This window comes from Lepisosteus oculatus, chromosome 26 (genome assembly GCF_040954835.1).
Source record: "Lepisosteus oculatus isolate fLepOcu1 chromosome 26, fLepOcu1.hap2, whole genome shotgun sequence".
In the NCBI taxonomy this organism is placed as follows: Eukaryota; Metazoa; Chordata; class Actinopteri; order Semionotiformes; family Lepisosteidae; genus Lepisosteus; species Lepisosteus oculatus.
In genome coordinates, this window is record NC_090721.1 from 8,076,063 (window position 1) to 8,099,914 (window position 23,852).

Below are 23,852 nucleotides of genomic sequence, written 5' to 3' on the forward strand. Positions count from 1 at the left end.
GTTTTCAACTCCTTCAAACCAGAAGAGTAAACTTTACTAAGAAGAATCCTACAGATAAGGGACTTAACTATGTGTGTTTGTATGTATGTAATGTAGGATGCAGAATGAAGAAGTCTGGGAGAGCAGTGCTGGAATGGGACAGGCACATTCCCAGACTGGGCACTGGGTCTGTACTCCCCTTCCACCCCACGGACCCCACGGCATCACCACACCCTTCTGATCTGTCACAGCAGCAAGTCCCTCTGGGCTACTCTTAGGGTGTTTCCCTACTAAGCAATGAATTTCAATGAAATATTAATTTTAGGGGCTGGCTTTATTTATTTTTTAATGAAATGATTCAATATTTTTCTCATATCTCCTTTCTCTGTTCGAACTTTCTCCAAATTTAGCATCTGCACTGCAAGATGACAGGAACGCCCTCTCGGTCTGCAGGTCTGTGTGAACAGGTCTGAAGGAGGTGTGGATTATACTGTCTTTGAATACTTAAGCCTGCCGCAGTTATTTTAAGGGGCAAGCCCAGTGGCAGAGTGATAAAGGTATATTTGGATGTCAAGGTCATGGTTTCACTCTCTTGACTGGGGCGGTCAGACTGTGACAAGGGTATCCGCAGCTTGTCTGACAGCCGGACAGTTCTTCAGCATTCCTCTATGTCTGAGTAAAATTTAAAAGAAGAAGGTCACACAGACTCTGTAAGTGGTGCAAGTTGTTCTGGGCTCATCCCTGAGATGGGTCTTTTTTCTTACCAGATGAAGACCTTCTCTAAACGACTTTGATATTAGGGCCACAGCCTTTTACGAAGCTGAACCTGACATTATCCTCATAAAGAAAAGAGTATTATTTCACTCCCAGCTGTTCAGAAACATTTAAGTAATTATCTCGTACACCTTCAGTTCCCCTAAATGTAATCATGGTGTTTTTGACATTATAATGAAAGATCACGGCAACAGAGAATGAGGAGGGCACAGAAAGCTACCATGAAAGTCCCGTTTCTGTGAAACCCAAGAATGATCAAATATAGTAAACACTTTAAAATGAGAAAGGTGAAGTGTGAGTAATTCAATTAGGTTTATTGCAGGCTGTAATTCTAATGTCTTTACAGTCACTTATATCCTTAACAACACGTCACTTTTATTATCACCCAAATTTGTGACCAAAAACATCTATTTTAAAATTAGCGCCCATCACATATCTACAAAGTTTCTAATTGAACATGACTGGCACCATGACCTGATGACTTAAATATGGCTTTTCAGCATTTTATTCTTAATCGGTTAAGACAAAGTCATTGTTGTCTTCACTAGAGATTTCAGTGAGGAACGGATTTATTTAGTTACTGCCCATGTCAGTGTAACTCAGCTAATGGTAACAGAGAGTATGGGAGCCAAGGTTCAGACTCTGTGAGGAGAGAGCTTTGCCAGTGTACCAATGCAATTCAATTCCATCAGAACCTTCCTAAACTCTTACGCCTATTGAACGTCAACTGATGTCCGGCTGTACAGTAATTGTCGGATCTGACAAAGAGCAAAGACTTGGGAATGGCAGCCTAATTGGAAACACATTCCCATCAAGACTCTTAGAAATCCCTTCCTGTGGTCTGGACAGATGAGGGCTGTCTGCAGCTCCAGGGCACCGGTTTATCATTTGGCACCACCTTTGTGAAAGTGTCCCTTTGGTGTGTGTCTGCCTGATGCATCAGCTCTTGAGATAACTATGACACTGAAGACGATCCCTTCTCTCCCTCTTGAGCGCCGCTACTCTCTTCTGTCAGGACATCTTACACACCACCCTAGAACTGCCCAAATAGCTGCAGCATCTCATGCGCTCTTTGTGAAGTGCTGCCAGAGAATGGCTTCAAATGTGCAGCGAGTAGCTCTGCAGTGATCCCATCACAGGTTACTGGGATACCAGACTGACAGTAAAACAGACAAGTGTAATGTTGCCTCGGAAATCTGGTCCTGAGAGCTGCCAAAAATGTTTAGTGGCAACGTGTGAGGGTTAATGTAGCCGTAAGCTCCAAGGATTAACTGCATGATAGCCGCCTTAGAGAATGCATTTCCCTCGCATACAAGGACTTTGCTTTTGTTACGTTACAGTTCAGTTCTAAATCATTTACTCCCTTTCCACCTACTTTGCTATAAAAGTGTTACTAATCCCATCAATACAACCCTACAGAGCAGAATTATTTGCGGTCTCTTTCACACAATGGGTTTTGCACTCAAGTCTTTACATCATTCTTTCTTAAAAGCCATTTCAGTATTATTCTGAGCATCAGAAAAAGTGGAAGTCTTGCAATTAGCCTTAAACCTTTAATAGCAGCAAGTGCTTTCTCTCTAAATTGCACATGGTGGTTCAGAGCACTACCTGTAATCCCCTATATTATATTCAAACACGTCAGGATTTTTTCAAATAAGCTCCTTTTATACACACTGTCTTGGGGAATTATCTTTTTGCTCTCTTTTTCCTTTGTATAGAGACAGAAACATCTTCCAAATCGGCATCTGACAGGTATTCTTTAGAAACACCCGGAGCAATAGAGTCAGAGCTTTAAAAGGTGTAAACAGGTGTGCCAAATGTTAATAACCTGATGAGGAATTAAGACAACAAGATTCTATAAAGGCCTAGTGTCAATCCTGAAGCACCTAGATCCAACTGTAGACTGCAGTCAATTAGAGTGAAGCTGCATTTTAAGATTTTAAATCCATACTACTTGCATATTCATGATGAATACTTCAAGCAAGAATAATGTAAAGTGTACATGAAATGTTGGCAACACAAAAAAAAGTATATAAATGCTACCTGGTTTCATAACTTTAGGACTGTTTCAAGAATAATTCTGTTGCTAAGCTGTGTCACAGAAGGTGTCTTGCCGACTGGATGAAGCCTCCTATAATGAAACCACAAACGAACAATAAAGGCATCAAACGCTAAGCCCAGCTATAGCACTCTCTACTCATGCCTCAGCTTGCCCACAAGAAGATTAGAACTGCGGCAGCAATGCAGGAAGTCAAAGGGAATGCTTGGATCTTGTTCCCAGAGATAGAGCCCTGCCAACAGGACAGATGAGGAACTGGTGATCTCAGCCTACCTCTGAGCCATTCCTTACCAGCACAGAATACTAGAGCAGCTCAGAGCAACAGTAACACAGTTATCGTGTAAAATACAACTCGGTTTACCTCCGAATTTGCTGCACAGACTGAATCACAGTGTAGCTTTGTGTGCAATTGTGTCTGGGCCATCAGTAATTATGCCCATGCTTGCCAAGACTGTGCATCTCTTTAGGTCCTTGGTACACACATGCCTGTGTTTGTATGTGGATCAAACGTACATGCAGAACATGTCCCTCCAGTGCTTATTCTCTCTCTGCTGCAATTATGTTGGAGCTTCAGGGAAAACTTTATACAAGAAGAAATGTTCTGTGGGTGTGTGTGCATCTCAATCAAAGATGCACATGTGTGCAAGCGTGTGGTATTTTTGTTGCCATTGTGTGTTCCCTTAAATGTTAATTTTTTTTGCTTTGTTTTTTTTTCCATCTTTTTCTGCCTGGCCAATTGTGCTGCAACGTTGCAGATGTGAAAAAAGCCAGAGCGACCTGATCAAAGCAACAGTCGCTGTAAACAATGCTGGCCAAGTCTTCTTCTGGAGTTCAAATAACATGGAAAAATGCCCTCAGCAGCGAGAGTAAAATACAGAGAAGCACTGATTGGCAGTTTCGAAGCTCTGTGACTGTTAATGAGCTGCAGCAGCAGATTCATGAAGCGGCCCAATGAAACCTGTCACTACTAACCGCCATGAAAGTCAATGACCAGACCCGACCCCTCAAGGAGGCCTTAACTCTGCTGCACCACTAAGGGACTGCAATGCCACAGTTTCAGTCTCGAGACCTGTTACCACCTCATTTCTCCCTTCTCATTACAGGGAACCTGAGTGACTGGCAGGAGCTACTAACCCCACATCAAACAGGAGATGTGAGCCTCACCTGGACCCTAGAACCGCCTGCAGCCCATGGTCACCTTGCGGCAGCTGTCTTCTTCTCCTTCATTTTGCCACCTCATTCGAGACAACACTGACTTTGTCCCTTTATTCCGGGTGACGTTCGTAAGAAATGCTAGTAATCTGATTAAAGGGTTGCAATATGTCTGACACAGCATAGGCCCTGAAGACCCTGAAGGGGGTGCGCTTACTGACAAACTGCTAGAACTCTTCTGACAGAGGGAGAAATGAGACTGGGCTGGCTGACGTAAAAGGTTCAAGCTCTGGACTACAACACGGTCAGCACTCCAACACAGTGAGGGGCAGCCATGCTGCTCACAGACCTTCACACACCCAGGGGGCAAACTGACTTCAAACTGAGCTGCTGCACTCATTCTGATTGCTCCAAACTGTGTATTTACAAAATGCACCTTTTCTGGAAAAAGTCTGGCATTCATGTCTTGAAAAGTACAATTTAGAAAACAATGGCTTGTCAATAATTAGACAAAAGGGTCTAATGTTTGCATATTTAACGCCTTAATTCCCTGTAAATTCCCATGTAAATTCATAAAAATGAACTGCAGACAATTATGTTCTCTGTATGAATTGCTACCACATCTGATACTGACACTATATCAGCTATGGAGACCTCTGTATTCTACACTCCCTATACAGTATAATGTGCTGTGTTTCAGAAAGCACGATGCTGCACTGCATGTTAATGAGGGAACATCTGGATTGTTCACCTGGCTAGCAAGAATGAATCAACACCTGTATGTAAAAATCACAATGCCTTCAAAGCAAATTAGAGCAGAAAACCGTTACTGAAGCTAACCTGAGACTTTTCCTGCAGTCGGGTAAATATTTTAAAGATAAAATTAGAAGTGCCCTGACGATGGCCTGTGCCACAGAGCAAAAGGAAGGCGAAAACAAAGCACCAGTGGAAAGTGCTGCATGTGTGCCGAGCAGCCCTTCGCCCTACTCCGTTCTGCTCCTCAGATCTATCAGAGACGCGTGAAATCTGGAGCTGGGAGTCACCCCTCACTTTTCATTAATCAAGGTGGGTCTGCCCACAAAACAGCACATCCATCAGGCCTGGGTTTCACTGTGAAACCCAATCGCACCCCAGCCTGGGTCACCTGTCTGCGCAGGATTGATGACTAGCCCCTCACCACCAGCCCCCGGCTCCCCCCCAGCTGTGTGCTTTCTCACCACCAGCCTGTCCTGCAGCTACACCCCGCCACAGCCGAGACACGACAACACAACGCTACTGCTGGCTACATAGCGCACAGGGAAAAAAAACACATCCTTCACGAATTTAAGGATTCACAGAATATAGGAACTCTAAATTAAAAACCTTCAACCAAACTAACCAGCTAAGTAAACACACACTATTCACAGACTTCGTATAGTGTAGCATGTAGTATCCACACTACTTTCCTGATCTTGAGAACTCAAGAGCGATTAAAGGAATCCAGCTGACCACACCCAAGTGAAGGACAATTGTCTCATTAGTCAGGCTTTCCTATTCCATGCACATGAAAACAGTTTGGTCGTAGTTCCCAGTAGCCTGGTGGATAGTGGAATTATATCCCACCATGCATTTGTGTTTATGCACATGCAGTGATCGCCTCAGAGATTCGTGGTAAAGAGCGTCTCTGATGTGTGTGCTCCATGTGTGCTCTGTCTTGAGAAAAGCGTGGTGTCAGTGAGTGACAAGACAACAGTGGCACACTCACTGGTATATATAATCACTGCAGTTTTTATTTCATCTTCTGAACACATGGCTCCCCTGTCCACCAGTTCGTACGGAAGATAGGACCCATGATCCAACATGAACGGGCGTTATAGATACTGAAGGCCACATGTAAAAAACAGGAAAGTATCACAGCACCCAAACAATATTTACCTTATCTGAAACAATTTGATTTAGAACTGTAAGATAAATTACATTACATTTTACATTTTCTTGAGAATGATATTACATTTTCTGTAGAGCAGATCTCCTGTATTTTGCACTTTAGCTTGTTTAAAAAGCAACTAATAATGCTTAACTGCACAGTACAGACAGACAGTTTAAGAGTAGCTCTTAAACTGCCTAGCAAATAAATGGCAAATATATGAATATGCAAGTCTATATGTTATTTATACTGCTTCAGCTATCATATTTGTTCTTTCATTGGAAGATGCCTAAAATAGAATATACAGCTCCAACTCTCAGTGGAACATAGCATGTTAGCGACACATTAATCCTCCCTGTTTACAGTATTTATACAGACGTCAATTTGTCTCTAGGGGTGGTGGGAGGGAGAGTTGCGTTAGCTTTTGTTCCTCAACATGTCAGGGCTGAAGAAAACAGGGTATTAAAGAAAGTAAATGTTTTACCCGAAAGAAACGTCTATCTGTGTTTAAGGGGAATGTCAGACATGGCACAAATAAAGCACACAGTTGAACACTGTGAGAAAACGCCTCAAGACAGACTTCCAAATGGCAGTGGAATCACCCAGCTGTGCTGCTGCTGCTCTCGGGGGCTGGAAGTGGTCATCTGTGGTCAGCCATGGCCATCGGATCCGCTCGGCCCTACATTCCTGTAAGTGTCCTGACATCGCAGAGCCAGAAGAAGACAGCAGCGAACGCCTGGAGCTGCTGCTGGAGCTTCCAGCCTTGGGGCCTTTTAGCCTTTTAGAAACGTGCTGCTAACTACAGAGCTTCGCTCTTCTACACTTTCAAAAGCCCTTTAATCAGATGCTTTATTCCTGGAATTATCAACCATTAATCCCCCCTCCGCCCGCCACGCACCAGCAGAAATGTTTTACAATTATTTGTTTAGTTATTGTTTAGTCCTCCACAGGTCTCTACGGTTCTCACTACCATCCGGGAAATGACTCAGCGTCAACATAAACTCGTGCTGAATTTTGTTTACTGTCGCTTTAACACATGCCAAATAAATAACTCCACATTATTTATACATTCCCATGCAAGCAGAAAGGGGAGCCAGGTCCCATGGCACCGGGCATGATCTAATTTGTGACAGGGAGCGCGTGGAACTGCGCCGTGAGAGTGGCTGCGGTCCCTGTGCCCTCTCGGTAAGTGAGTTACGGTGCAGGGCCTCCCATTCATCTCATCTCCGCCGCAAAGAAAAAAAAGCTGCAAAGGCAGGAGCCTCAGCTGGCCATCAGGCGAGAGGTGAGAGCTGAGAGCCATCGGGCGGCCCCGCCCCTGCGCTCATCCACAAGGGTCTGGCCTTGTCGCGGAGCATTATTAACCAGCTGGCTGATGTGTGCCGGGGAGCTCGGGCACGAGGAAGGGATGCGATCGACTGATTACACCGCTACACCTGGCTCGAGACAGCTTCCGGGCATGGAGTCGCCTCTCCGCTAGCGTCTGTCTCCTGATAAAAGTTTGGGGCTCCAGGGTGTGTCCATCCACGCCTGGCTGTCATGGCAGTCCGGGACTTCAGCTGAGGAGGGGCCACAGCTGATAGCGAAATAAATGGTGCCATGGCTTAATAAATTGGGAAAAAATGTTTGATTCTGCGATATGGCGGCACAGGCTGTCTTGCATATGTGGCAGGACTGTTAACTTGGAATCACAGGGATATTGTAACGATTTGAAATCTCATGGAGATACACAGCAAATCCTCTTAATAGAGAATCAGGAGAGGCATTTTCGCTGCTCAAGACAACACAGCACAAGCAGCTTTTCAGTGCCACGTATTACTGGGAGTTTCGACACTGGCTCGGTAAGACAGCTCACTGTGGTGCCGCTGTAGTATGCGGTATGGTCACTGAGCTGCTGTGGTGCTTCAGGTCCCTGGACCTGTTCCTCGTCTGGACTCCCATTCAAAGTGCTTTGCAGGTAATGGGGATCCCCTCCACCACCCCGAGTGTGCAGCCCCACCTGGATGATGGTATGGCAGCCAAACTGTGCTGGTCCACTCACCACACACCAGCTATCAGTGGGGAGGAGAACGGAGCATTGAAGTCACTTCATTGATGTTGATTATCTGGAGGCACAACAAGCCATTTGCTGTTCTGAAATTTTGCTCATTTTCAACTTTATCCAATTTACTTTTTCAAACAACAACGACCACAACAACAATAATGATAATAATCCACAAGCTGGAACCCTCACAGGTATGACGTTCTTTCAACAAACACACTTGCACAGGGGTGATTGTCCAGTGGGACAGGACGGGAACTGTCCAGCATGTCCAGCAGGGACAACTGCTGTGGCTGACACAGCCCTATCTGTGATGCAGCGCAGTGCAGGTCCAGTCAAAGCCAGCCTCCCCACATGGCTCAGACCCTGCAGTGCACGCCTGCTGCGCGACGTGGAAGAGCATTTCCACCTCCGCGGGAAGTTCAGTCTTATTTAAATTATTATTATTTTTTAACTACTGTAACTACGGCATTTCTATTTTTTAAGCAGACCACCGGCTTAAGCAACTATTTCAACTCAAAGCACAAAAGAAATAATAATTGGTCTAATTAAAGGCTTAATTTAGAAAAACATATTGCATATAATGAGCTAGAAACATTCCCTGTACTGTGTGCTGAAGGTTCAATTACAGGTTTTGGACGTAAAATATATTTTATCAGATGGTTAGCTGAGCAAGTTGAAAAAGTCACTAATGTCACATTTCTTGTAATAATAATGATAATAATGATAAGCCCTATCCAAACAGCCACATGTTTTAATCTTTGTTTTTCAGAGGCTGGTGGAATCATTCCCACATGGCAAAGACACATTTCCAGCGGGTCATGTTAGGGATCACCCTGCCCTAAAGAAGGAAGTGATAAAAAGGAGTACTGCATGTGAAACCCCATTTGAAAATGAGGAAATGTCACCCTAGGTGGCTCCACGCTGCACAGTGAACAATTTGGCTGCCTAATGTGTCTTTAATCTGACTGCTTTGGTTGTTACAGGAACGGGAAAGAAGAAATTCAGTGCTGCAGCCAAGGAAACTACAATTATAATTCCCCCCCCCCTCCTCGGAATATAAACCCCTTTTAAATGGGATTAATCTTGTTGATAAAAAATGGCTCTCAGTGATGAATGTGCCACAATGTGTATGATGACCTGATGCATGGGCTTCAGGGTTTTAACTTGTCGCGGGGCAGCTGGAGCATCAGATATTATTAGGATAAAATCCTACCCGCCACCTGGGCGCTTTGAAAGTATGTGCACAGCAGGGCATGATGCTCTGCGTGCCTTGAGAGATCTTCACTGCAGCCTTTTTCCTTAAAAAAACAACACTCTAAAACAACACAAATGGAGGCAAATAATTAATATTGTACTTTGAAATTCAGATTCATTTAACTTCTTCCAAATGTATTAAGGAAAAATAACGCTGTAATGAGCTGCAGCTGTGAATAATGTCCCTACAATCAAATATTTTATCATCCCCCTTTTTTGCATTTGGTCAGAATTAAGAGAAACTAATTTTTGGAATCAATTGAAAATCCAGTGGGGAAGCTGCCCGTGAAAGCTCATTTCCAAGCATAATATCAGATTGAACAGTCCCTGCCAGAAAACTGCTCTTTTAAACTTTTAAAACTTTTTAATTGTTAAAAAAAGTTACCTTAATCACCGAGAGTTCAAACAACTGAATGCGAGACGAGCAGTAAAGATTTACATCTGATCTGTTTTTTAAAGCAGTGCAACACTCATGTTGCTGTTACAGGCACCTGACACATTTCTATTTCACTCAGAAGAAAACCTATAAATTATCAATAATACTACCTGCAATAAAAGTGTCAGGTTGTGTTTTTTTTTTAATTTGACCACACAAGTGGAGACTCCAGAACAGGCCTGTAAAGAGTGCAAGGGCCTTAGCTGATGTGCTGATAATCTCCTGGCAGAAGCTGCTCCACAGCACTTCCAAGCAAAGACCAGTTAGGGCTGGAGCATATTAGATCTGTCTAGCGAAATCATAAAGTATTTATGTTGACACAGCAAGATCAATAGTGACATATCTACACGAACAAGCACTTCACATTAAAAACACAGAGCACATTCAATTTATTCTGTCACATCCTGAGAAGCAGGACCGGGTAATTGAGAGTGATTATTTCCACTGTCACCCTCAGCTGGGATATGCATTATGAAAATTGCCGAGCTGATGATGAAAAATTAGATATTGATGGAAAGACCAGGGGCAACCCACCCCAGTGGTTTAACTAAGAGACATGCTTCCTTGTATAATTGTCATCCAGCACATGAGGGGGTTAAACACAGTCTAGCCTGCACAAATGACAGGAAGGCCAACGGTAGCTTTCAGGCTGAACAGAGAGAGCCTTTAACTATGGGATCAATGACACGTCAGTACTGGGGCACGGCCGAGAAATCTGCCAGAGGGAACCATTGCAAGAGTACAAAGGCTAGCAGACGACACAAAGCCAAAAATTAAAACTTTAAAGAAAGTAACACTGAACAGTAATGTGCGCAATGACATCTGGGACTGTAATCAGCTGGCTGCTTTCAAGAGCTGCCAAGGCAAACAAGCCAATAACAAATCCACTTTACAGATCATCGATCTGCCCTGGCTCCTGCCAAAGTAAATAATACAGGGCTGAAGTTTGCTTTTCCAACCAGTGATCTGGGAGCGAGGAAGGGCTGCTCTCTCCACCTGAGGAACGGTCCCACTGCCCTGCCATCGCTGTGCGGCTGTGGACAACGCGCACGCACACGCACACTCCACGGGCCTGCCCGCGTGTGGGACACAGCACTGCTGCTGCCGGCGTGCGTGCGTGGCTCCCTGATGCAGGCTGTGACGGCCAGTTAATGCTGCAGTTGTAACTGTACACACTGAGTTTCACAAAGGCTTTGCGCCACAATGTGACTTCCAACCCTATCTGTACAAGGAAGATAAAATCAGGTGGTGGTTCTTTGAAGAAACTGTCTGCTTGAATAGACTGTTGCATTCTTAGCTAAACAGTCCAAGTTAATTATTGCTCACGTTGAAACACCGGGGCCTGATGCCACCAGGAAAAGAAATGAGGCCCTGTGGACAGTCTAGACACCTCTTAGCCTTGTATTTTCTGATTTTAACTTTGAATGAAAGTTTGGCTTTTTCCACACAGCGTCCTCCAGACGAAGACAAGAGAAAAGGAACCAGTTTTGCCATCTGGAAATTAAAGTTGGAAGCAATCAGAAAAAGTCCCTGTAAAAATGGAGATGTCTTAAAGAGTTCTTAAATTAAAAAAAATAATCTCCACTTCAATTGTTTTAGGAATAATTTTAATTTTAAAAAAAGGATACTGCTAAAATGATTGCAAATAAACTGGAATGTATAAACTATTTTCAAAATGTTTATTTTACTTTTCTTTTTACGGCACACAAGAGTTTTTTTTCTGCACACTCCATCTCATCTCGGTATCAATGGTGTATTTGTAAATAAGCGTACACACAGACCTTAAATGCTGTCTATGAAGCAGCTACCAACAAGCATCTTCAGCCTTGGTTTCCCGTGAAAAAGGGCCAGCATTCTAGCAACAAAGCAGAGGAGACAGCCTCCATTGAGAATGGAAATGAGCTGTGCGTCCCTTGAGGCACAAACTTACAGCACGGAAACACAGTAGAACCGTGCAAACACAGGGCCAAAGAGAGAGGAAAAAAATCTCGAATACCATCGGAAGGAAATGACAAAATAACCGGAAAGACAAATCTTTTACTCTATGGATGTTTTGCTCGTGATCAATTGTTTTGATTTTCACTCGCTTTATGTTAGAGTTGTTTCTGATGAACGTGCCATATTTTAAACATCTGTTGGTGTAACAAGAGAATTGTCACTTCTCTGTTGCGCACAGCCCTGCAGACATGATTCCAGAATGGCTGGGGTAATTACTGGAGTTTGTTTGATCACAGCCAACTCTTCAATATTCTTGCGGATTTAAGGGCTTCTCCTGCAGATTTGTTGGTAGTTAGATATATTTAAAAATAAAAATCACGTCTATAGCCTGCTGTCAGCTCTCTCTTCAAGGATTGCAGGGAGGTGGTATAAAAAGAGATGGATGACTCACATGAGTTTCTCTGGAATCAGCGAGAAACATCAAGGCTTTTTTTAAAAGATCTCTTCAGAACTTCCCCCTGATTTCTTGGTTTAGCAGGAAACAAAAGTGTCAGAATTAGATCTGAATCATCACAACCAAGTGAAAGAGGAACACAATTGTGATCAAAGAGCACAAGTTCTCCTTTTCTCCAGCTCAATCTAGCAGGGACTCCAGCCTCATATTTACAGGCTAAATTTATTAGATTTCATAAAAGTGCAGGTGCGGAATATTTATTTATAATAATTTAAATAATTTAAACTCTGTTTAAATTTTTAACAGAAAATAACCCTAAAACTAAACCAAGAACCATTCCTTGCCCCTACTACTCAAAAGCACGAAAACAAATAAATGTACAGAGTGTAAAGGAGAAACATTATTTTCCAACTCTCCACATTAAAGACAAACCAAAAACAAAACCCTGAAAAGGAAACCCAGAGAGTTCATTCAAATAAAACATCGGAACACTTTCCAGAGCATAATTTTGAAACGCCAAAGGAACTGGCTCTCCTCTGTCTGCAATATGGTTGATCTCCGTATTGAGACACTGTGAGCTAATGTTCTGCTGTTCTCAATCTATGAAAGCCTTATACACCACCAGCACTTAAAAAAAGAGTCAGAAGACATCAGACTTCACAAGCCATGATGGTTTCATTAGACAGTGTGATATCATTGTGCTTGTGAAGCTAATGTCCCGGTTTTGTAACCAGAAAAAATGCTGTGGTGAGCGGGTGAGGAGAGACCCAACAGGACAAGATTCATTCTTATTTCTGCAGCGGCAGGAAGAGCTGAAACATTTTGTTCAAATGGAAAAGTTTAATTGGACGAGAAGCTGATCTGCTAAAAATCTGAATACATTGTCTACCGGGTCTTGATAAAGCAGGATTTGACTATATGGAAAAAGTGCTACCGTACATTACTGAGGAAAAAAAATCCTAAGCATATACTGTTAGTGACCTTTGTCTTTTCTGTACTCATTTATCCTTCATTACTCTGAGCTGAGACATGAAGAGTCACAGCTGAATGCTGTAGATCTTTCATAAGATGAAAAAAAACAAGCTTCACTTGAGTTTCGTAGGTGTGGATTCTGAACAGCAGTGAGATGTGTGACTACCAGATGACCAGCTCTCCCTAATAATTCACTGGTGGGCAGCTCCTGCATACCTCTGGCGCGATCGACTCTCTGCACGAGTTCCCTAACACGCATACACTGCACCAACCAGGCCCCGGTTGTAGTATTCCAGATATTTTTAGACTAAACAGGGTTTCTGCGGTTAAATCGAGGGATTAGCTGTCCACTTGTGCAGGAGCGGCCAGGTCACTGGAGGCGGATGTCTTTCCTCAGCCGAGCCCTGCGCCTGCCTTCGCCCGGCCTGCAGCAGACGACGACGCGAGAGGGGTAACGAGACCCAGATGACGGTCTGTCTGCTGGTGTCGACGGTGCTGAGAAAAAGCAGGCCTGCGCGGCCCGCACCCTAACATGAGGAGCCTCCCCCCCCCGCCGTGATACCGTGGGATACCTCTCTGCACACACACACAAACACATCAAAGGCCACCGCCTGCTCAATTACCCAGTGGTGCTGCAATAATGGAAAAACAACAGAAATAAAAACAAAATGAAAATCGCTTTCAGATTTTTCGAAAGCCTCCCCAAACCTCCTCTGTTATTTTCTGTATTAGCTGTGGTCGTGGTGCTGAAATTTAAGATTACATCTGCCGCAAACGGCTCAGGGTAAACGTCTCTCAGTATGTGTGTACAGTAAGGATAATGTAAAACAAGAAAGCATGGTAAGCACAGCGGGGCTGTGGTGAGTTATGGCACAATGGGAAGTTAAAGAACGGCTGATAAAATCCATCAGGGATGAACTTGATTGAGGATGAAAAAAAACGTGGCAAATGAATATACCAATTTTTGATTAGAGATGGATTTTTTTCATGTGGCTCAATTCCACTGGAGTGACATCACACTCCCACTGCTATGGCATTTACAGCAGGTTTCTGTTTACTCTCCCCTCTCTACTGCTTTCATGCCTCTCCTTGCATCAGCAGTGAACTCCTGGCTCCTTGAACGCACGCTCACGATCACGATTAGAACTGTTCACAACCAACCAACGACGGACTTTTCAGCTTTCTTTTCCTGTCACTGTCACCTTCAAAAACGAAACATCCCGATCGTCCTGCACCGCCCCTGCCCTGACCAGCAAAGACCCTGTGCTCGGTCGTGAACGAAGAGCAGATTTAAAAGCACCAGATCCGGCCATGCGCTACCCCCTCACACAGTAGACACACAGCGGCTACACCGCCTGTGCTGGAGCCAACCGCTCCTGTCCTTCGCTGCTCCACGTTAGGAAGGGAAAACAACTGCTCTGCTGCACATCGCACTCAGCTGTAGACTCCCAGGTGTTCTGAAGCTCTTATTCACAAGTTGCGGGTCAGAATCAGAAATCAGGGGACACACTGCAGGCTGGGTGAAGCAAACAGGGGACCGACCCAATGTGGCCTGTCCAGGGTACTTTGTCCATCACAGTGGGATCAGTGTGTTCTGTAAATCCAGCAGCTCGGGGACAGAAGAACACCTACAGTAAGCCCTCTTGTACTGGTCACCTGTTTATCACGCTAGCCTTGTGTTTGTACTTAAAGCCTTTTTCTAGACACGCGCTCACAATGAGGAACGACAAATCGACGGCAAAGCCAAGAGAGGGCTCTGCGAACAGGGTGATGACAGTTGTGCTGAAACTTGCTGAGCAACAAAGACAAAATGAACCAAAACAGCAACAGACTGACGTCGTGAGTCTGAACACTGCATATTCACAAAATACAGTTTGAAAATGAGTGTTTGACCCCTTTAGCTTGTTTGCCTTTAAGTAACAAAAAATCGAGGATCTTATCCAGCCATTTCTTGAAATAAGCCGTTGTATCAGCTTCTACAATATAGGTGGGCAGCCCTTTCAAAACCTGCTTGATGAATTCATCATTTAGCGATGCATTTTATCAAAAAAGAGATATACGTTGATACTTATAGGAGATAAACAGTAAATTCATCCAATCATTAATTGTATAAAGTACAACAGAGAGAAGTAGAGCAATGAAATGCTAGATTTCATGAGTTTTTCCCATTTTCACAACACAATACCATTTAAGCAAATGTACATTACTCCAAACTAAAGAAAAGCAATGACTTCCATATTCCTAAGTATTATGTATTATTTCACATTATGTGAAATGAATATGCAGGGACACATTTCTATAAAACCTTAATGATAAGTTGTGCTCAAAACATAAAAGTACTCCAAACTCTTCCTTCTAACTTCAGTTTATAGATTAATCTTTTAATATTAACGTTTTAAGAGGACAAAGTGGTATGTGGCTATCAGGCTCAAATTTTAGTTTTGACATTGTTATTTTATGTTTGAAAATGATCCCTCAAAGTGTTCAAAATGGTTATAAATATACAAATGATGGTTTGAAAAGAAACCACCACTGTTATATACCTTGTCTATATCCTATAATGAAGAAATAAATGAAAAAAATGAGCAACCTTCATTTTGAAAGCCTCCTCCACATTTTGCTGAGAAAAAGACACCTAATAAATGAATGAACAGGAATGAAGTGCACATCCTCAAAAGTCCAATAAGGGCAGTTTTTCCTAAACTCTCACTAAGCTTAAAACAAGAGTAATTAGGACTGTGCCATTGCCCAGGCGCTCTAAGGAAGCCTGATTTTACTTTTGTGCCCATATATCAAATCTCCCACCATGCCCTGCTCCCTTCCCCGCTGTGCAAATTTGTCCAATTAGACACGGCCCCACAGGGTGGAATTTAGTGTGAAATGTGGCTGCAACTGTCTGCAGATTAACGAACAATAAAGCACATTTCACAGACATGGCGATTTAAGGCCTATCAATAGCAGCGGAGGGGAGAGGAGAAGTGAGACAAAGATAAAGAGAGAGCCCTTCAGGACCCCCCAATCCTTAACCCAAGCCCCCCCCCCCCCAAGCCTTCCCGCCCTCTGCTGAGACCCCCGCTCCACTCCCCCTCCAGGGCCAGACTCCGGTGGATCCAGGTGGGATGGGCAGGCTGGGCTGCTGCACTTCGCACCTTCAGCTGTCCCATCTCACACCACTGACCCTCTGTGGCGATATAAGACCCGGGGAGAAGCCGGGATTATCTGTCTAAGAGCCTTACATGTGTCATAGGAGGCCAGGTGCCAGTTTCAATGTAATTTAACGGCTAAGAGCTTTTGTAAACACATAGTCCCGGCACTAATCAGAAGGAGAAAAAAAAACAGCAACAGAAAAAAACAAGTCACAGGGAAAGAAGAAAAAGCACAAAGCAAGGGCCTGGAAGGTGGAAGGGAGGCAGGGCAGACATTCCACTGCTAAGTGCCGGATCTGCTTTTCGAAGCTTTTCTTCTTTGTATGACTAATAATAGATTGCAATTTTATCACAACACACAGGAGATAATTCTTTCAGCTTCGAGCTCAGCCCCCTCACCCAGCCCCTCTTCGAACACACGCTGATCCTTCAGCAGGGCGTGAGGAAAGATGTGCCATCAATCCACCTGTGATTTTTAAATTCTCCAGAGGGACAAAGAAGATTTCACCATGTCTGGTAATTTGTATTTTTAACATGTTAAAGGTTTATGTGTAATGTCTGTGAGCTATATGGACTGGACTATGGGATTAGCGAACTGTGAGAGTCCCATGAAACTCTGAATCTCTTCACTGGAATATATGGCTCTTTCCTGTGTAGGACACACTCCTTCTCCTGCACTGAGATCACACATGCAATGGCACATCCATGGGACTGCTTTAAAAACAGCCATCACATCACATATGGAGCACAGCAAATGAGAGTCTGCCTGCAAGGTCTCTGCGCGTTTCCGTGACACCTGTCTCTACTCTGGGCTCTGTGTAACTGTATGCAATCTTTGAGCACACAGGTTTTCCTTCTTCTCTATGGCCTGACCTCCCTCCACAAACATCTTTACATTTTCCCCCTAAAGATAAGCAGCTAAATCTGCATGTGCTCTGGAATGAAAGTAGTTTTAATTTGAATTTTATCACAAAATGTAACTGTGTCAGTTGTATGGAAAGACATCTACTACTGTCGTGTTTCTTAGATCAGTTAGATTCTTGTCTCAATTCGCTGCTAGAAATCAAATGTGTAAGATTCTGTTTCTAACCTTTCATTTGTACCACTTAATCGTGGAATATCTCATAATAGTTTATTTGTTATAATTTATATTGGCTGATGAAGAAAAACACCCTAGCTGTGTTTTAAATACCATCCGAATTAATGCTGGTTGCTATGCCGCTAGATAGATATTGCCTAGCAGAGAAAGAGAGAGAGTAAAGGCTGGAATAAGGTGCTCACGCTAAGACAGCCGTTTTAATCGGCTCTAAGACACTTAACAGACTGGAAAGAGTCACCGTCCAGGCCGGAGCCACGAGCACAGGGCAGGCAGCTGACAGCCTCTCTCACTGCTGTTCCATGACCCAGCAGGGCACTCTGGGCACCTGACTCCACTGGATCAGCGAGATGCACAGGCTGTCTGTACCACTCCAGGGTACTTCCCTGGAATACGACACTCACAGCCACACGAGCGTTCTTCAAAGTGAGCCAAAGAAGATTAGACCTCAACCTTATTTGATTTTAAGACAAGGGAGCCTTGAGCTTGTAAGCCTTTTCTGCTTTTTTTGCCCTTCATCTATATTTTCTTTAATGTAATAAACTCTGAGTGCTTGATTTTTCAAATTTAGTATACTGAAACCAAAACAGAGAGATACAAATATTTAGCGATAGGCATAGTAAAAAAACAAATAAAAGAAAGTCAAAATGAAAAGCTTGCTTTTTACATGGCTAATGCAAAAATAATTTAGCGATTAGTATTTCAGCCTTAGTTAACACCGTCCAACATGCAAAGGGTTTCTGGAAAAAAAGTTTTTGAGAAGAGGAAGACGCATTCGAATTTAGTTTAGTGTTTAATAACTCATACCTTTCCTCCAAAGCCACCTTAATCAAAGGCACAGGCATCACAATGGATGCCTTTCTTGCACGTTTCATAAACAGTCGAGTGCACTAACTGCTGTACATTTCTTAAATAATGGCAAAAAAGCGTAATGTCATTCTGCTTGCTATAGAGACACTCTTTTGTGAAAATGTTAAATTTATTTATGTTACTTGATTTGCACTGTGCTCAGATATAACAGTTAATCACCCCATCAAAAGAACAAATCTGGGGGTTTCATACTATAGTCCACTGCAGTAAAGGGGGTCATTTGGCCATGGGCCCACTAAGAAGTATTACAAACGACACACTGCAGACTCAGCTGCTAGGATTTTTCTGCACATCTTACTCCAACTTTTTTGGAAAACAACAAAAAAACATTACAAGAAGCTGAATTCATAACATCAGGCTCTCAAGGAGCTCATTTTTCTCCCATCTTTTGTCTTCTTTTGTTCTTGACCAGCAGCGGGATTGTTTTGACAGTGCTGAGTACGTTATCTTGTGAGGTAAATCCGCCTAAACCTGGCGCTAATGTCTTAGGGGGTGAAAGACATTAATAAGGAATCGCTCCAAGGGCTTTAGAACAGCTAAGAATCTTAACCCATTTAACCTCCTCTAAAACACACAATCAGATCAGGACACAGCAGACAGAACTCATTTCACAGACTCCAACCCACACTTCGCTTTCTTTTTGTAGGTCAGATTTATGGAGCTCACTCCAACCAAGGTCCGCTCAGATTTTCCTTATATAATATGAAGACAAATGAGACGCTTGCTCGGACGTAACGATGTGCCATTAGGAAACAGCGCAAAGTCAACAAGAACCTTAAGCTAAAGCAGCTGAAGAAGTTTTAACACGAATCTGGATGTTTTTATTTTGTCCGTACCCCACACCTGATGTGCTAATCTATAGAGATATCTACCACTTGCCTGTAAGGTGCTCAGAACAGCATCACTCATTAGTTCAGTTCCAGTTTTCTTTTTTAAGTTCGCGGGTATCACCATTTATTTTCCCCATTTCTCATCCTTCGGTCACAAAGGGTCTTTTGGCAATCTGGTGTTAAAAAGTGCAAAAGCACAGATACTCATAGCTTTCTGCTCTCATGCCATTTTAGCACTTGTAGCTTTTGATGTTTTTCCCAGTGCATTGTTTCTCAAGAGCCGTACATAATGAAACATCAAAGCTGTGCAGTAACCCTTATGGCAGGAGTGGAGAAAAGACACTTAAATCATAAAGCTAAGAGAAGCAGAGGTCTCCGGTATAGCACGGGCATTTAGTCTGTACACCAGTTCTAAATGAGCAGCAATACAGACAGCAGCCCAGGATGTTTTTAAGATGCTTGAGTCATATTGTGTACTTTGGTACACGACATAAAGGCAAATATCTGAAAATGTACTTAATTGTATAAGTTAAGTCTGCTGAGGCCTGTCACAGACCCTGAGTGAAATTATAATGTAGTTTTTTTTGTGAAAGTTTACTGCTGGCAATAAATTTTAAGCAGCCTTAATAATAATTCTATGTTCCAAAGAACATAAAATATTGGCGATACTCTAAAGCAAGATTGTTACGCATTTCCTTAAAGACTGGGCTTCAGACATAATAAAAATGTACATCAGCATTAAGAGCGATAAGTATACAAGCAAAAGAAACACAATCCAAACATATCCTTTTCTTTGGCTTCGATGTCTAAATAAAAGTGAACTGGAACATTGGTTTTGGTAATTAAAAAAACAGAGCAGACAATAAAAAATATATATCTCCCTACATTATGAGATGAATTGGCTGACAAGCAAGGTAGAAAAGTCTCAAACAGAATTATAAATTCATGGATTAATGCATCAGCGTCTGTAGCATAAAGGGAGAGTCAACAATATGACAGCTCAGGGAATAAACAAATATAATTGTTCACGATGGGCCCACCCTTGACATGTAAATGCATCAACCTTCTTCCTAGTTCTAATATTTCCTTAATGTAATGGAGTTTGATCTGGGGTGTCAGATGTCCAATATTTTGCTGTTTTATTAGTGTAAAGAGCACTCTGGGGTTCTCAGGTTCATACAACTGAGATCCTCTCTCTTATCACCATTACTGGACACTGCTGTTAAAGCAGGTCTGTACAGCCCAATAACCACAGATGAATCTACAACCAGAACTCAGTGCAAAGTGATACACTGCCGTTACTGAAGAAATGACAGATTCTCGGGATACTGTATACTGATCGAAAGCAATGGCTTAATTCTCCCCGGGCCACTGTACAGAACCTATATCCACATGCATAGCTGAGAGACCTGTAACTAATGACACATCAGGAAGCATTTTTGCATTCATTTGCCAAGTTTACTTAACAGGGAGGAAAATTGCATTAAAAAGGTATGGGGAAAAAAACAGACACAAATGCAGCTATATGTGTAGATTCCCATTCGTGACCCCATAACTTGGTTAGAACCAATAAATAGTTCTGTGGAGGACATGCTGCCCGTGCCTATCCCTGAAGAAACAGCTGAAGGAATGAACACAGAGCTGCTGTGTTGGATTAATCAATAATGACTAAATAATAATAAAGGGGTCTGAATGAATCAATTGCATACTTATTCATTAAAGAACAGAAGGCGACTGCGTTTTATTCTGTTCGCTGGCGACTCTTAACGATGTTTTCAAGGAAAAGCCCCCGAGCTCTGGCTGGGAGGTGCCCAGGGCTGCAGCGAAGAAGCAGGGGTGAGGTCTTCCTCGCTGCTGGTGAGCTCTGTGCTGGCTGAGGCCTGGGCTGGGCAGCACGGATGGCTGCTTGGTGACTCATCCCACAGCCGCCCAAGCCAGACTCAGAACCTCCGAAGGACTCCTCGGCTGCACATGGCCATTTCCTGGATAATGGAATTTTAAACGTTGCTCACATGATTATTTAGGGTCCCGATGCATTCCAAGGTATTTTGGAAGGTCTCAGATCTCCGAGATATCCTTGTCTCAGGCTCAGAGCGATGGAGGAAGCCCTTTCTCAAACCAAATGCTGAGTGGCAGAGAGATTCAGGACACGATAACATTTTATTTAGTATTTAAATGGAGGGGGGGGGGGGATTAAACAAAGAGCCTTTTAGCATGCTCTCCACTAAAAAAAATCCTGATGTACAGACGAACTTAGTAAAACTACTTAATATTGTTAGCAGTCTACCTTGAGGCTTTTAGGAAGAGTGAATTTAAAACAGAGATTGTGGAATCCTCCATTTCACTTCCCTGTAATAAAAATAATTGTGAGAATAACATTTCTTATGGGCGTGGTGTACTGTGCATCGACCACAGGACTGACAAGCAGATACAGTTAACCGTCAGTGTAACAGGAACCGCCCAGACCAGACTCTCGGGCTCTCAGGGCACATGCAGGGACCTCACGCTGGAGAAGTGCTGCCTGCTGCGAGTTACCTGTGAGGTACTGCCGGACACTGGCCGACTGAGATACTGGACAGGACCGGGACACTCCTACCTAAGATTCGCTCTCCCTCCTGCTGGAAAATCACCCACAAGGTCCTTCTGACCCACCTTTCAACTGGCGCGATTTAAGAGGTGTGTCGCAGCGTCAACAGCTGTGACACAGGGAGACAGTGTAGAAATGTCCGCCTTGCCCAGGAAATGATAATAATAATAATAATTGCTGACACTTATATAGCGCTTTTCTGGACACTCCACTCAAAGAGCTTTACAGGTAATGGGGATCTCCTCCACCCCCACCAGTGTGCAGCCCCACCTGGATGATGCGACGGCAGCCATAGTGCGCCAGAACACTCCCCACACACCAGCTCTCAGTGGGGAGGAGAGCAGAGTAATGTAGCCAGTTCAAATGTATGTAATAGCATGCGCAAGAAAGGCCAACTGGCATGACTGCTACATGCAATAACCTTTCCTGTCCAAACATGTCAAAAATCACACTAAAAGTGCGGCGCAAATTTTCGGAACGTTTTTTTTAACAACTGTTTAATTCCTCGCTATTGTATTTGACTTGCGGCACCTACGGAGTTTTATGTTGCCACACAAACACCAAAACGTTGTGATTTCTCAATAAAAAAATATGTAAACACCTTCACCTCGGGTAACACTAAAAACGCTGGGGACAATATGAGGGTCAATCGGGAACTATTAAGATATAAAACTGCTTCCAGAATTAAAGAAACCGTAAGTAAAAACTCACACAGGAGTTCTCTTTCCTCAACGAATCACTGAAATACCCCGCCTGACTCAAATTAATATTTAACATTTGAAGCAGGACGTTCCTCTCGCAGATATTGTTTTATGGCCTGTATTTTTATGATCTAGTGAAGAGATAAAAGCGTTATGATGTTGACAGATCCTAAAACATGTGTCCTGAATTTTTCAAGAGGCGCCCGGCGAGCCGCGCGGCCTGACAGCAGCATTTTGTCCCCGAGGAGCGCCCCGGCTCCCCAGCATGCACGGGGGCTACCTGAACCAGCAGCCACCTGCCCCGCCACTTTAAACTGATTGGAGCGACAACTGCAGCAGCTGGCTGGGGATTAGAGGGGCAGCGACAGGCTGCGCGGGCCAGCCCGCTGGGGCTGGGTCACTGCAGCAGCGGCCAAGAGCTGCACCTGTCGGGGGGCTGTCATAGCTGTCGGGGGGCTATGGCGGGGCTGCGCCCCAGTGCCAGCTCTGCGCTCCGGCCGGCGGGGGGTGGGGTGGGGGCATGGCCAGGCGCTGGCACACACCAGGATTAGCGTGTCGTTAGCGGTGCTTATCGGCACAGACGGATGCCAACGCGGCAGGCGTTCCGCGGATTATAATCTGGGAGAGGAGAAAAAATCCCCCCCCACCCCCCCATGCAATCGTGCCACCTCCTGCTCTCTGTCCACCCTCCTGTGGTCGTCCGGTTGTGCGGGTGAGAAGCGCAGAAGAGGAGAGAATCTGCAATGCTGACAAGTTTACAATGTGCTTATTGCACAATCGTTACTGATAGGTCTATCACATATTCTTTCATTTATACATATACATTATATAGGCACTTATTCACGTTATGCATCTCTGGTCATTTCAATGCAAAATACACTGAAAATGCCCAAAGAGCTTTTGGTATGAATAGGTTTTCAGCTGCAAGTTCACATAATTACAAAGAATGTGTTTTCAGTTAAAAGACTCTTTATATTTTCCTCTCTTAAAAACTTAAAAACATTCTAGTTCCAAAAACTTAATTTGAGAAGAAAATAATCGAAAGTCGCAACCATGCATAAATATACACGTATTTCAAATGCAAGATCTATACACAGTTGACCGCAGAGCTGAGAAAAAACATTAGGCAATAACCCATAACCACAGAAGAAGGCTCCACAGCTGAAAAAATTGTCTCTCTTCTTTTTCTTTCATAATAAACCTTTACCTGTTCCTTTGCGGCCGGCGCATGCCGCTTCTACTACCTACTTGAACTATCTAATAACCATCTTGATGTATATTAATGCACTTTCGCAGTGGAATGACAGGGGGTATGCACAGACACTTGTGCCTAATGGAATGTGTGCCTGCTGCCCATTGGCTATTGTTTAATTGATAGGAACAATATGGAAAAGTCATAAACAGTTATGAATGAGAGAAGGCCATTTGGTTAATCTAGATCATTCGGTAGTTGGTAGGTATTTGATCCAAAGTCAAAGCATGTTAATTTAAGATGCAAAAGCATGCCTAGTACTGGATTCTCTCTCCAGACAACAGTGCTCTCTGTAAGTCTACAAATAAGAATAGAGGGCAGATAGTCCTTCAATGCTAGTAGAAGTAGAGTCCTGTGTTTGCAAGGCAGGAAAAGGTAACTTTCTTCCATTTGTTTTAATAC

At 43.5% G+C, this 23,852-nt stretch overlaps 1 protein-coding gene across 3 annotated transcripts in view; it reads right to left on the reverse strand.

Annotated features, from left to right (window-relative positions):
- The window catches only part of bcas3 (BCAS3 microtubule associated cell migration factor), a 234,446-nt gene that overhangs the window by 19,367 nt on the left and 191,227 nt on the right, over positions 1-23,852 (reverse strand). The gene's annotated exons all lie outside the window — the stretch shown is intronic.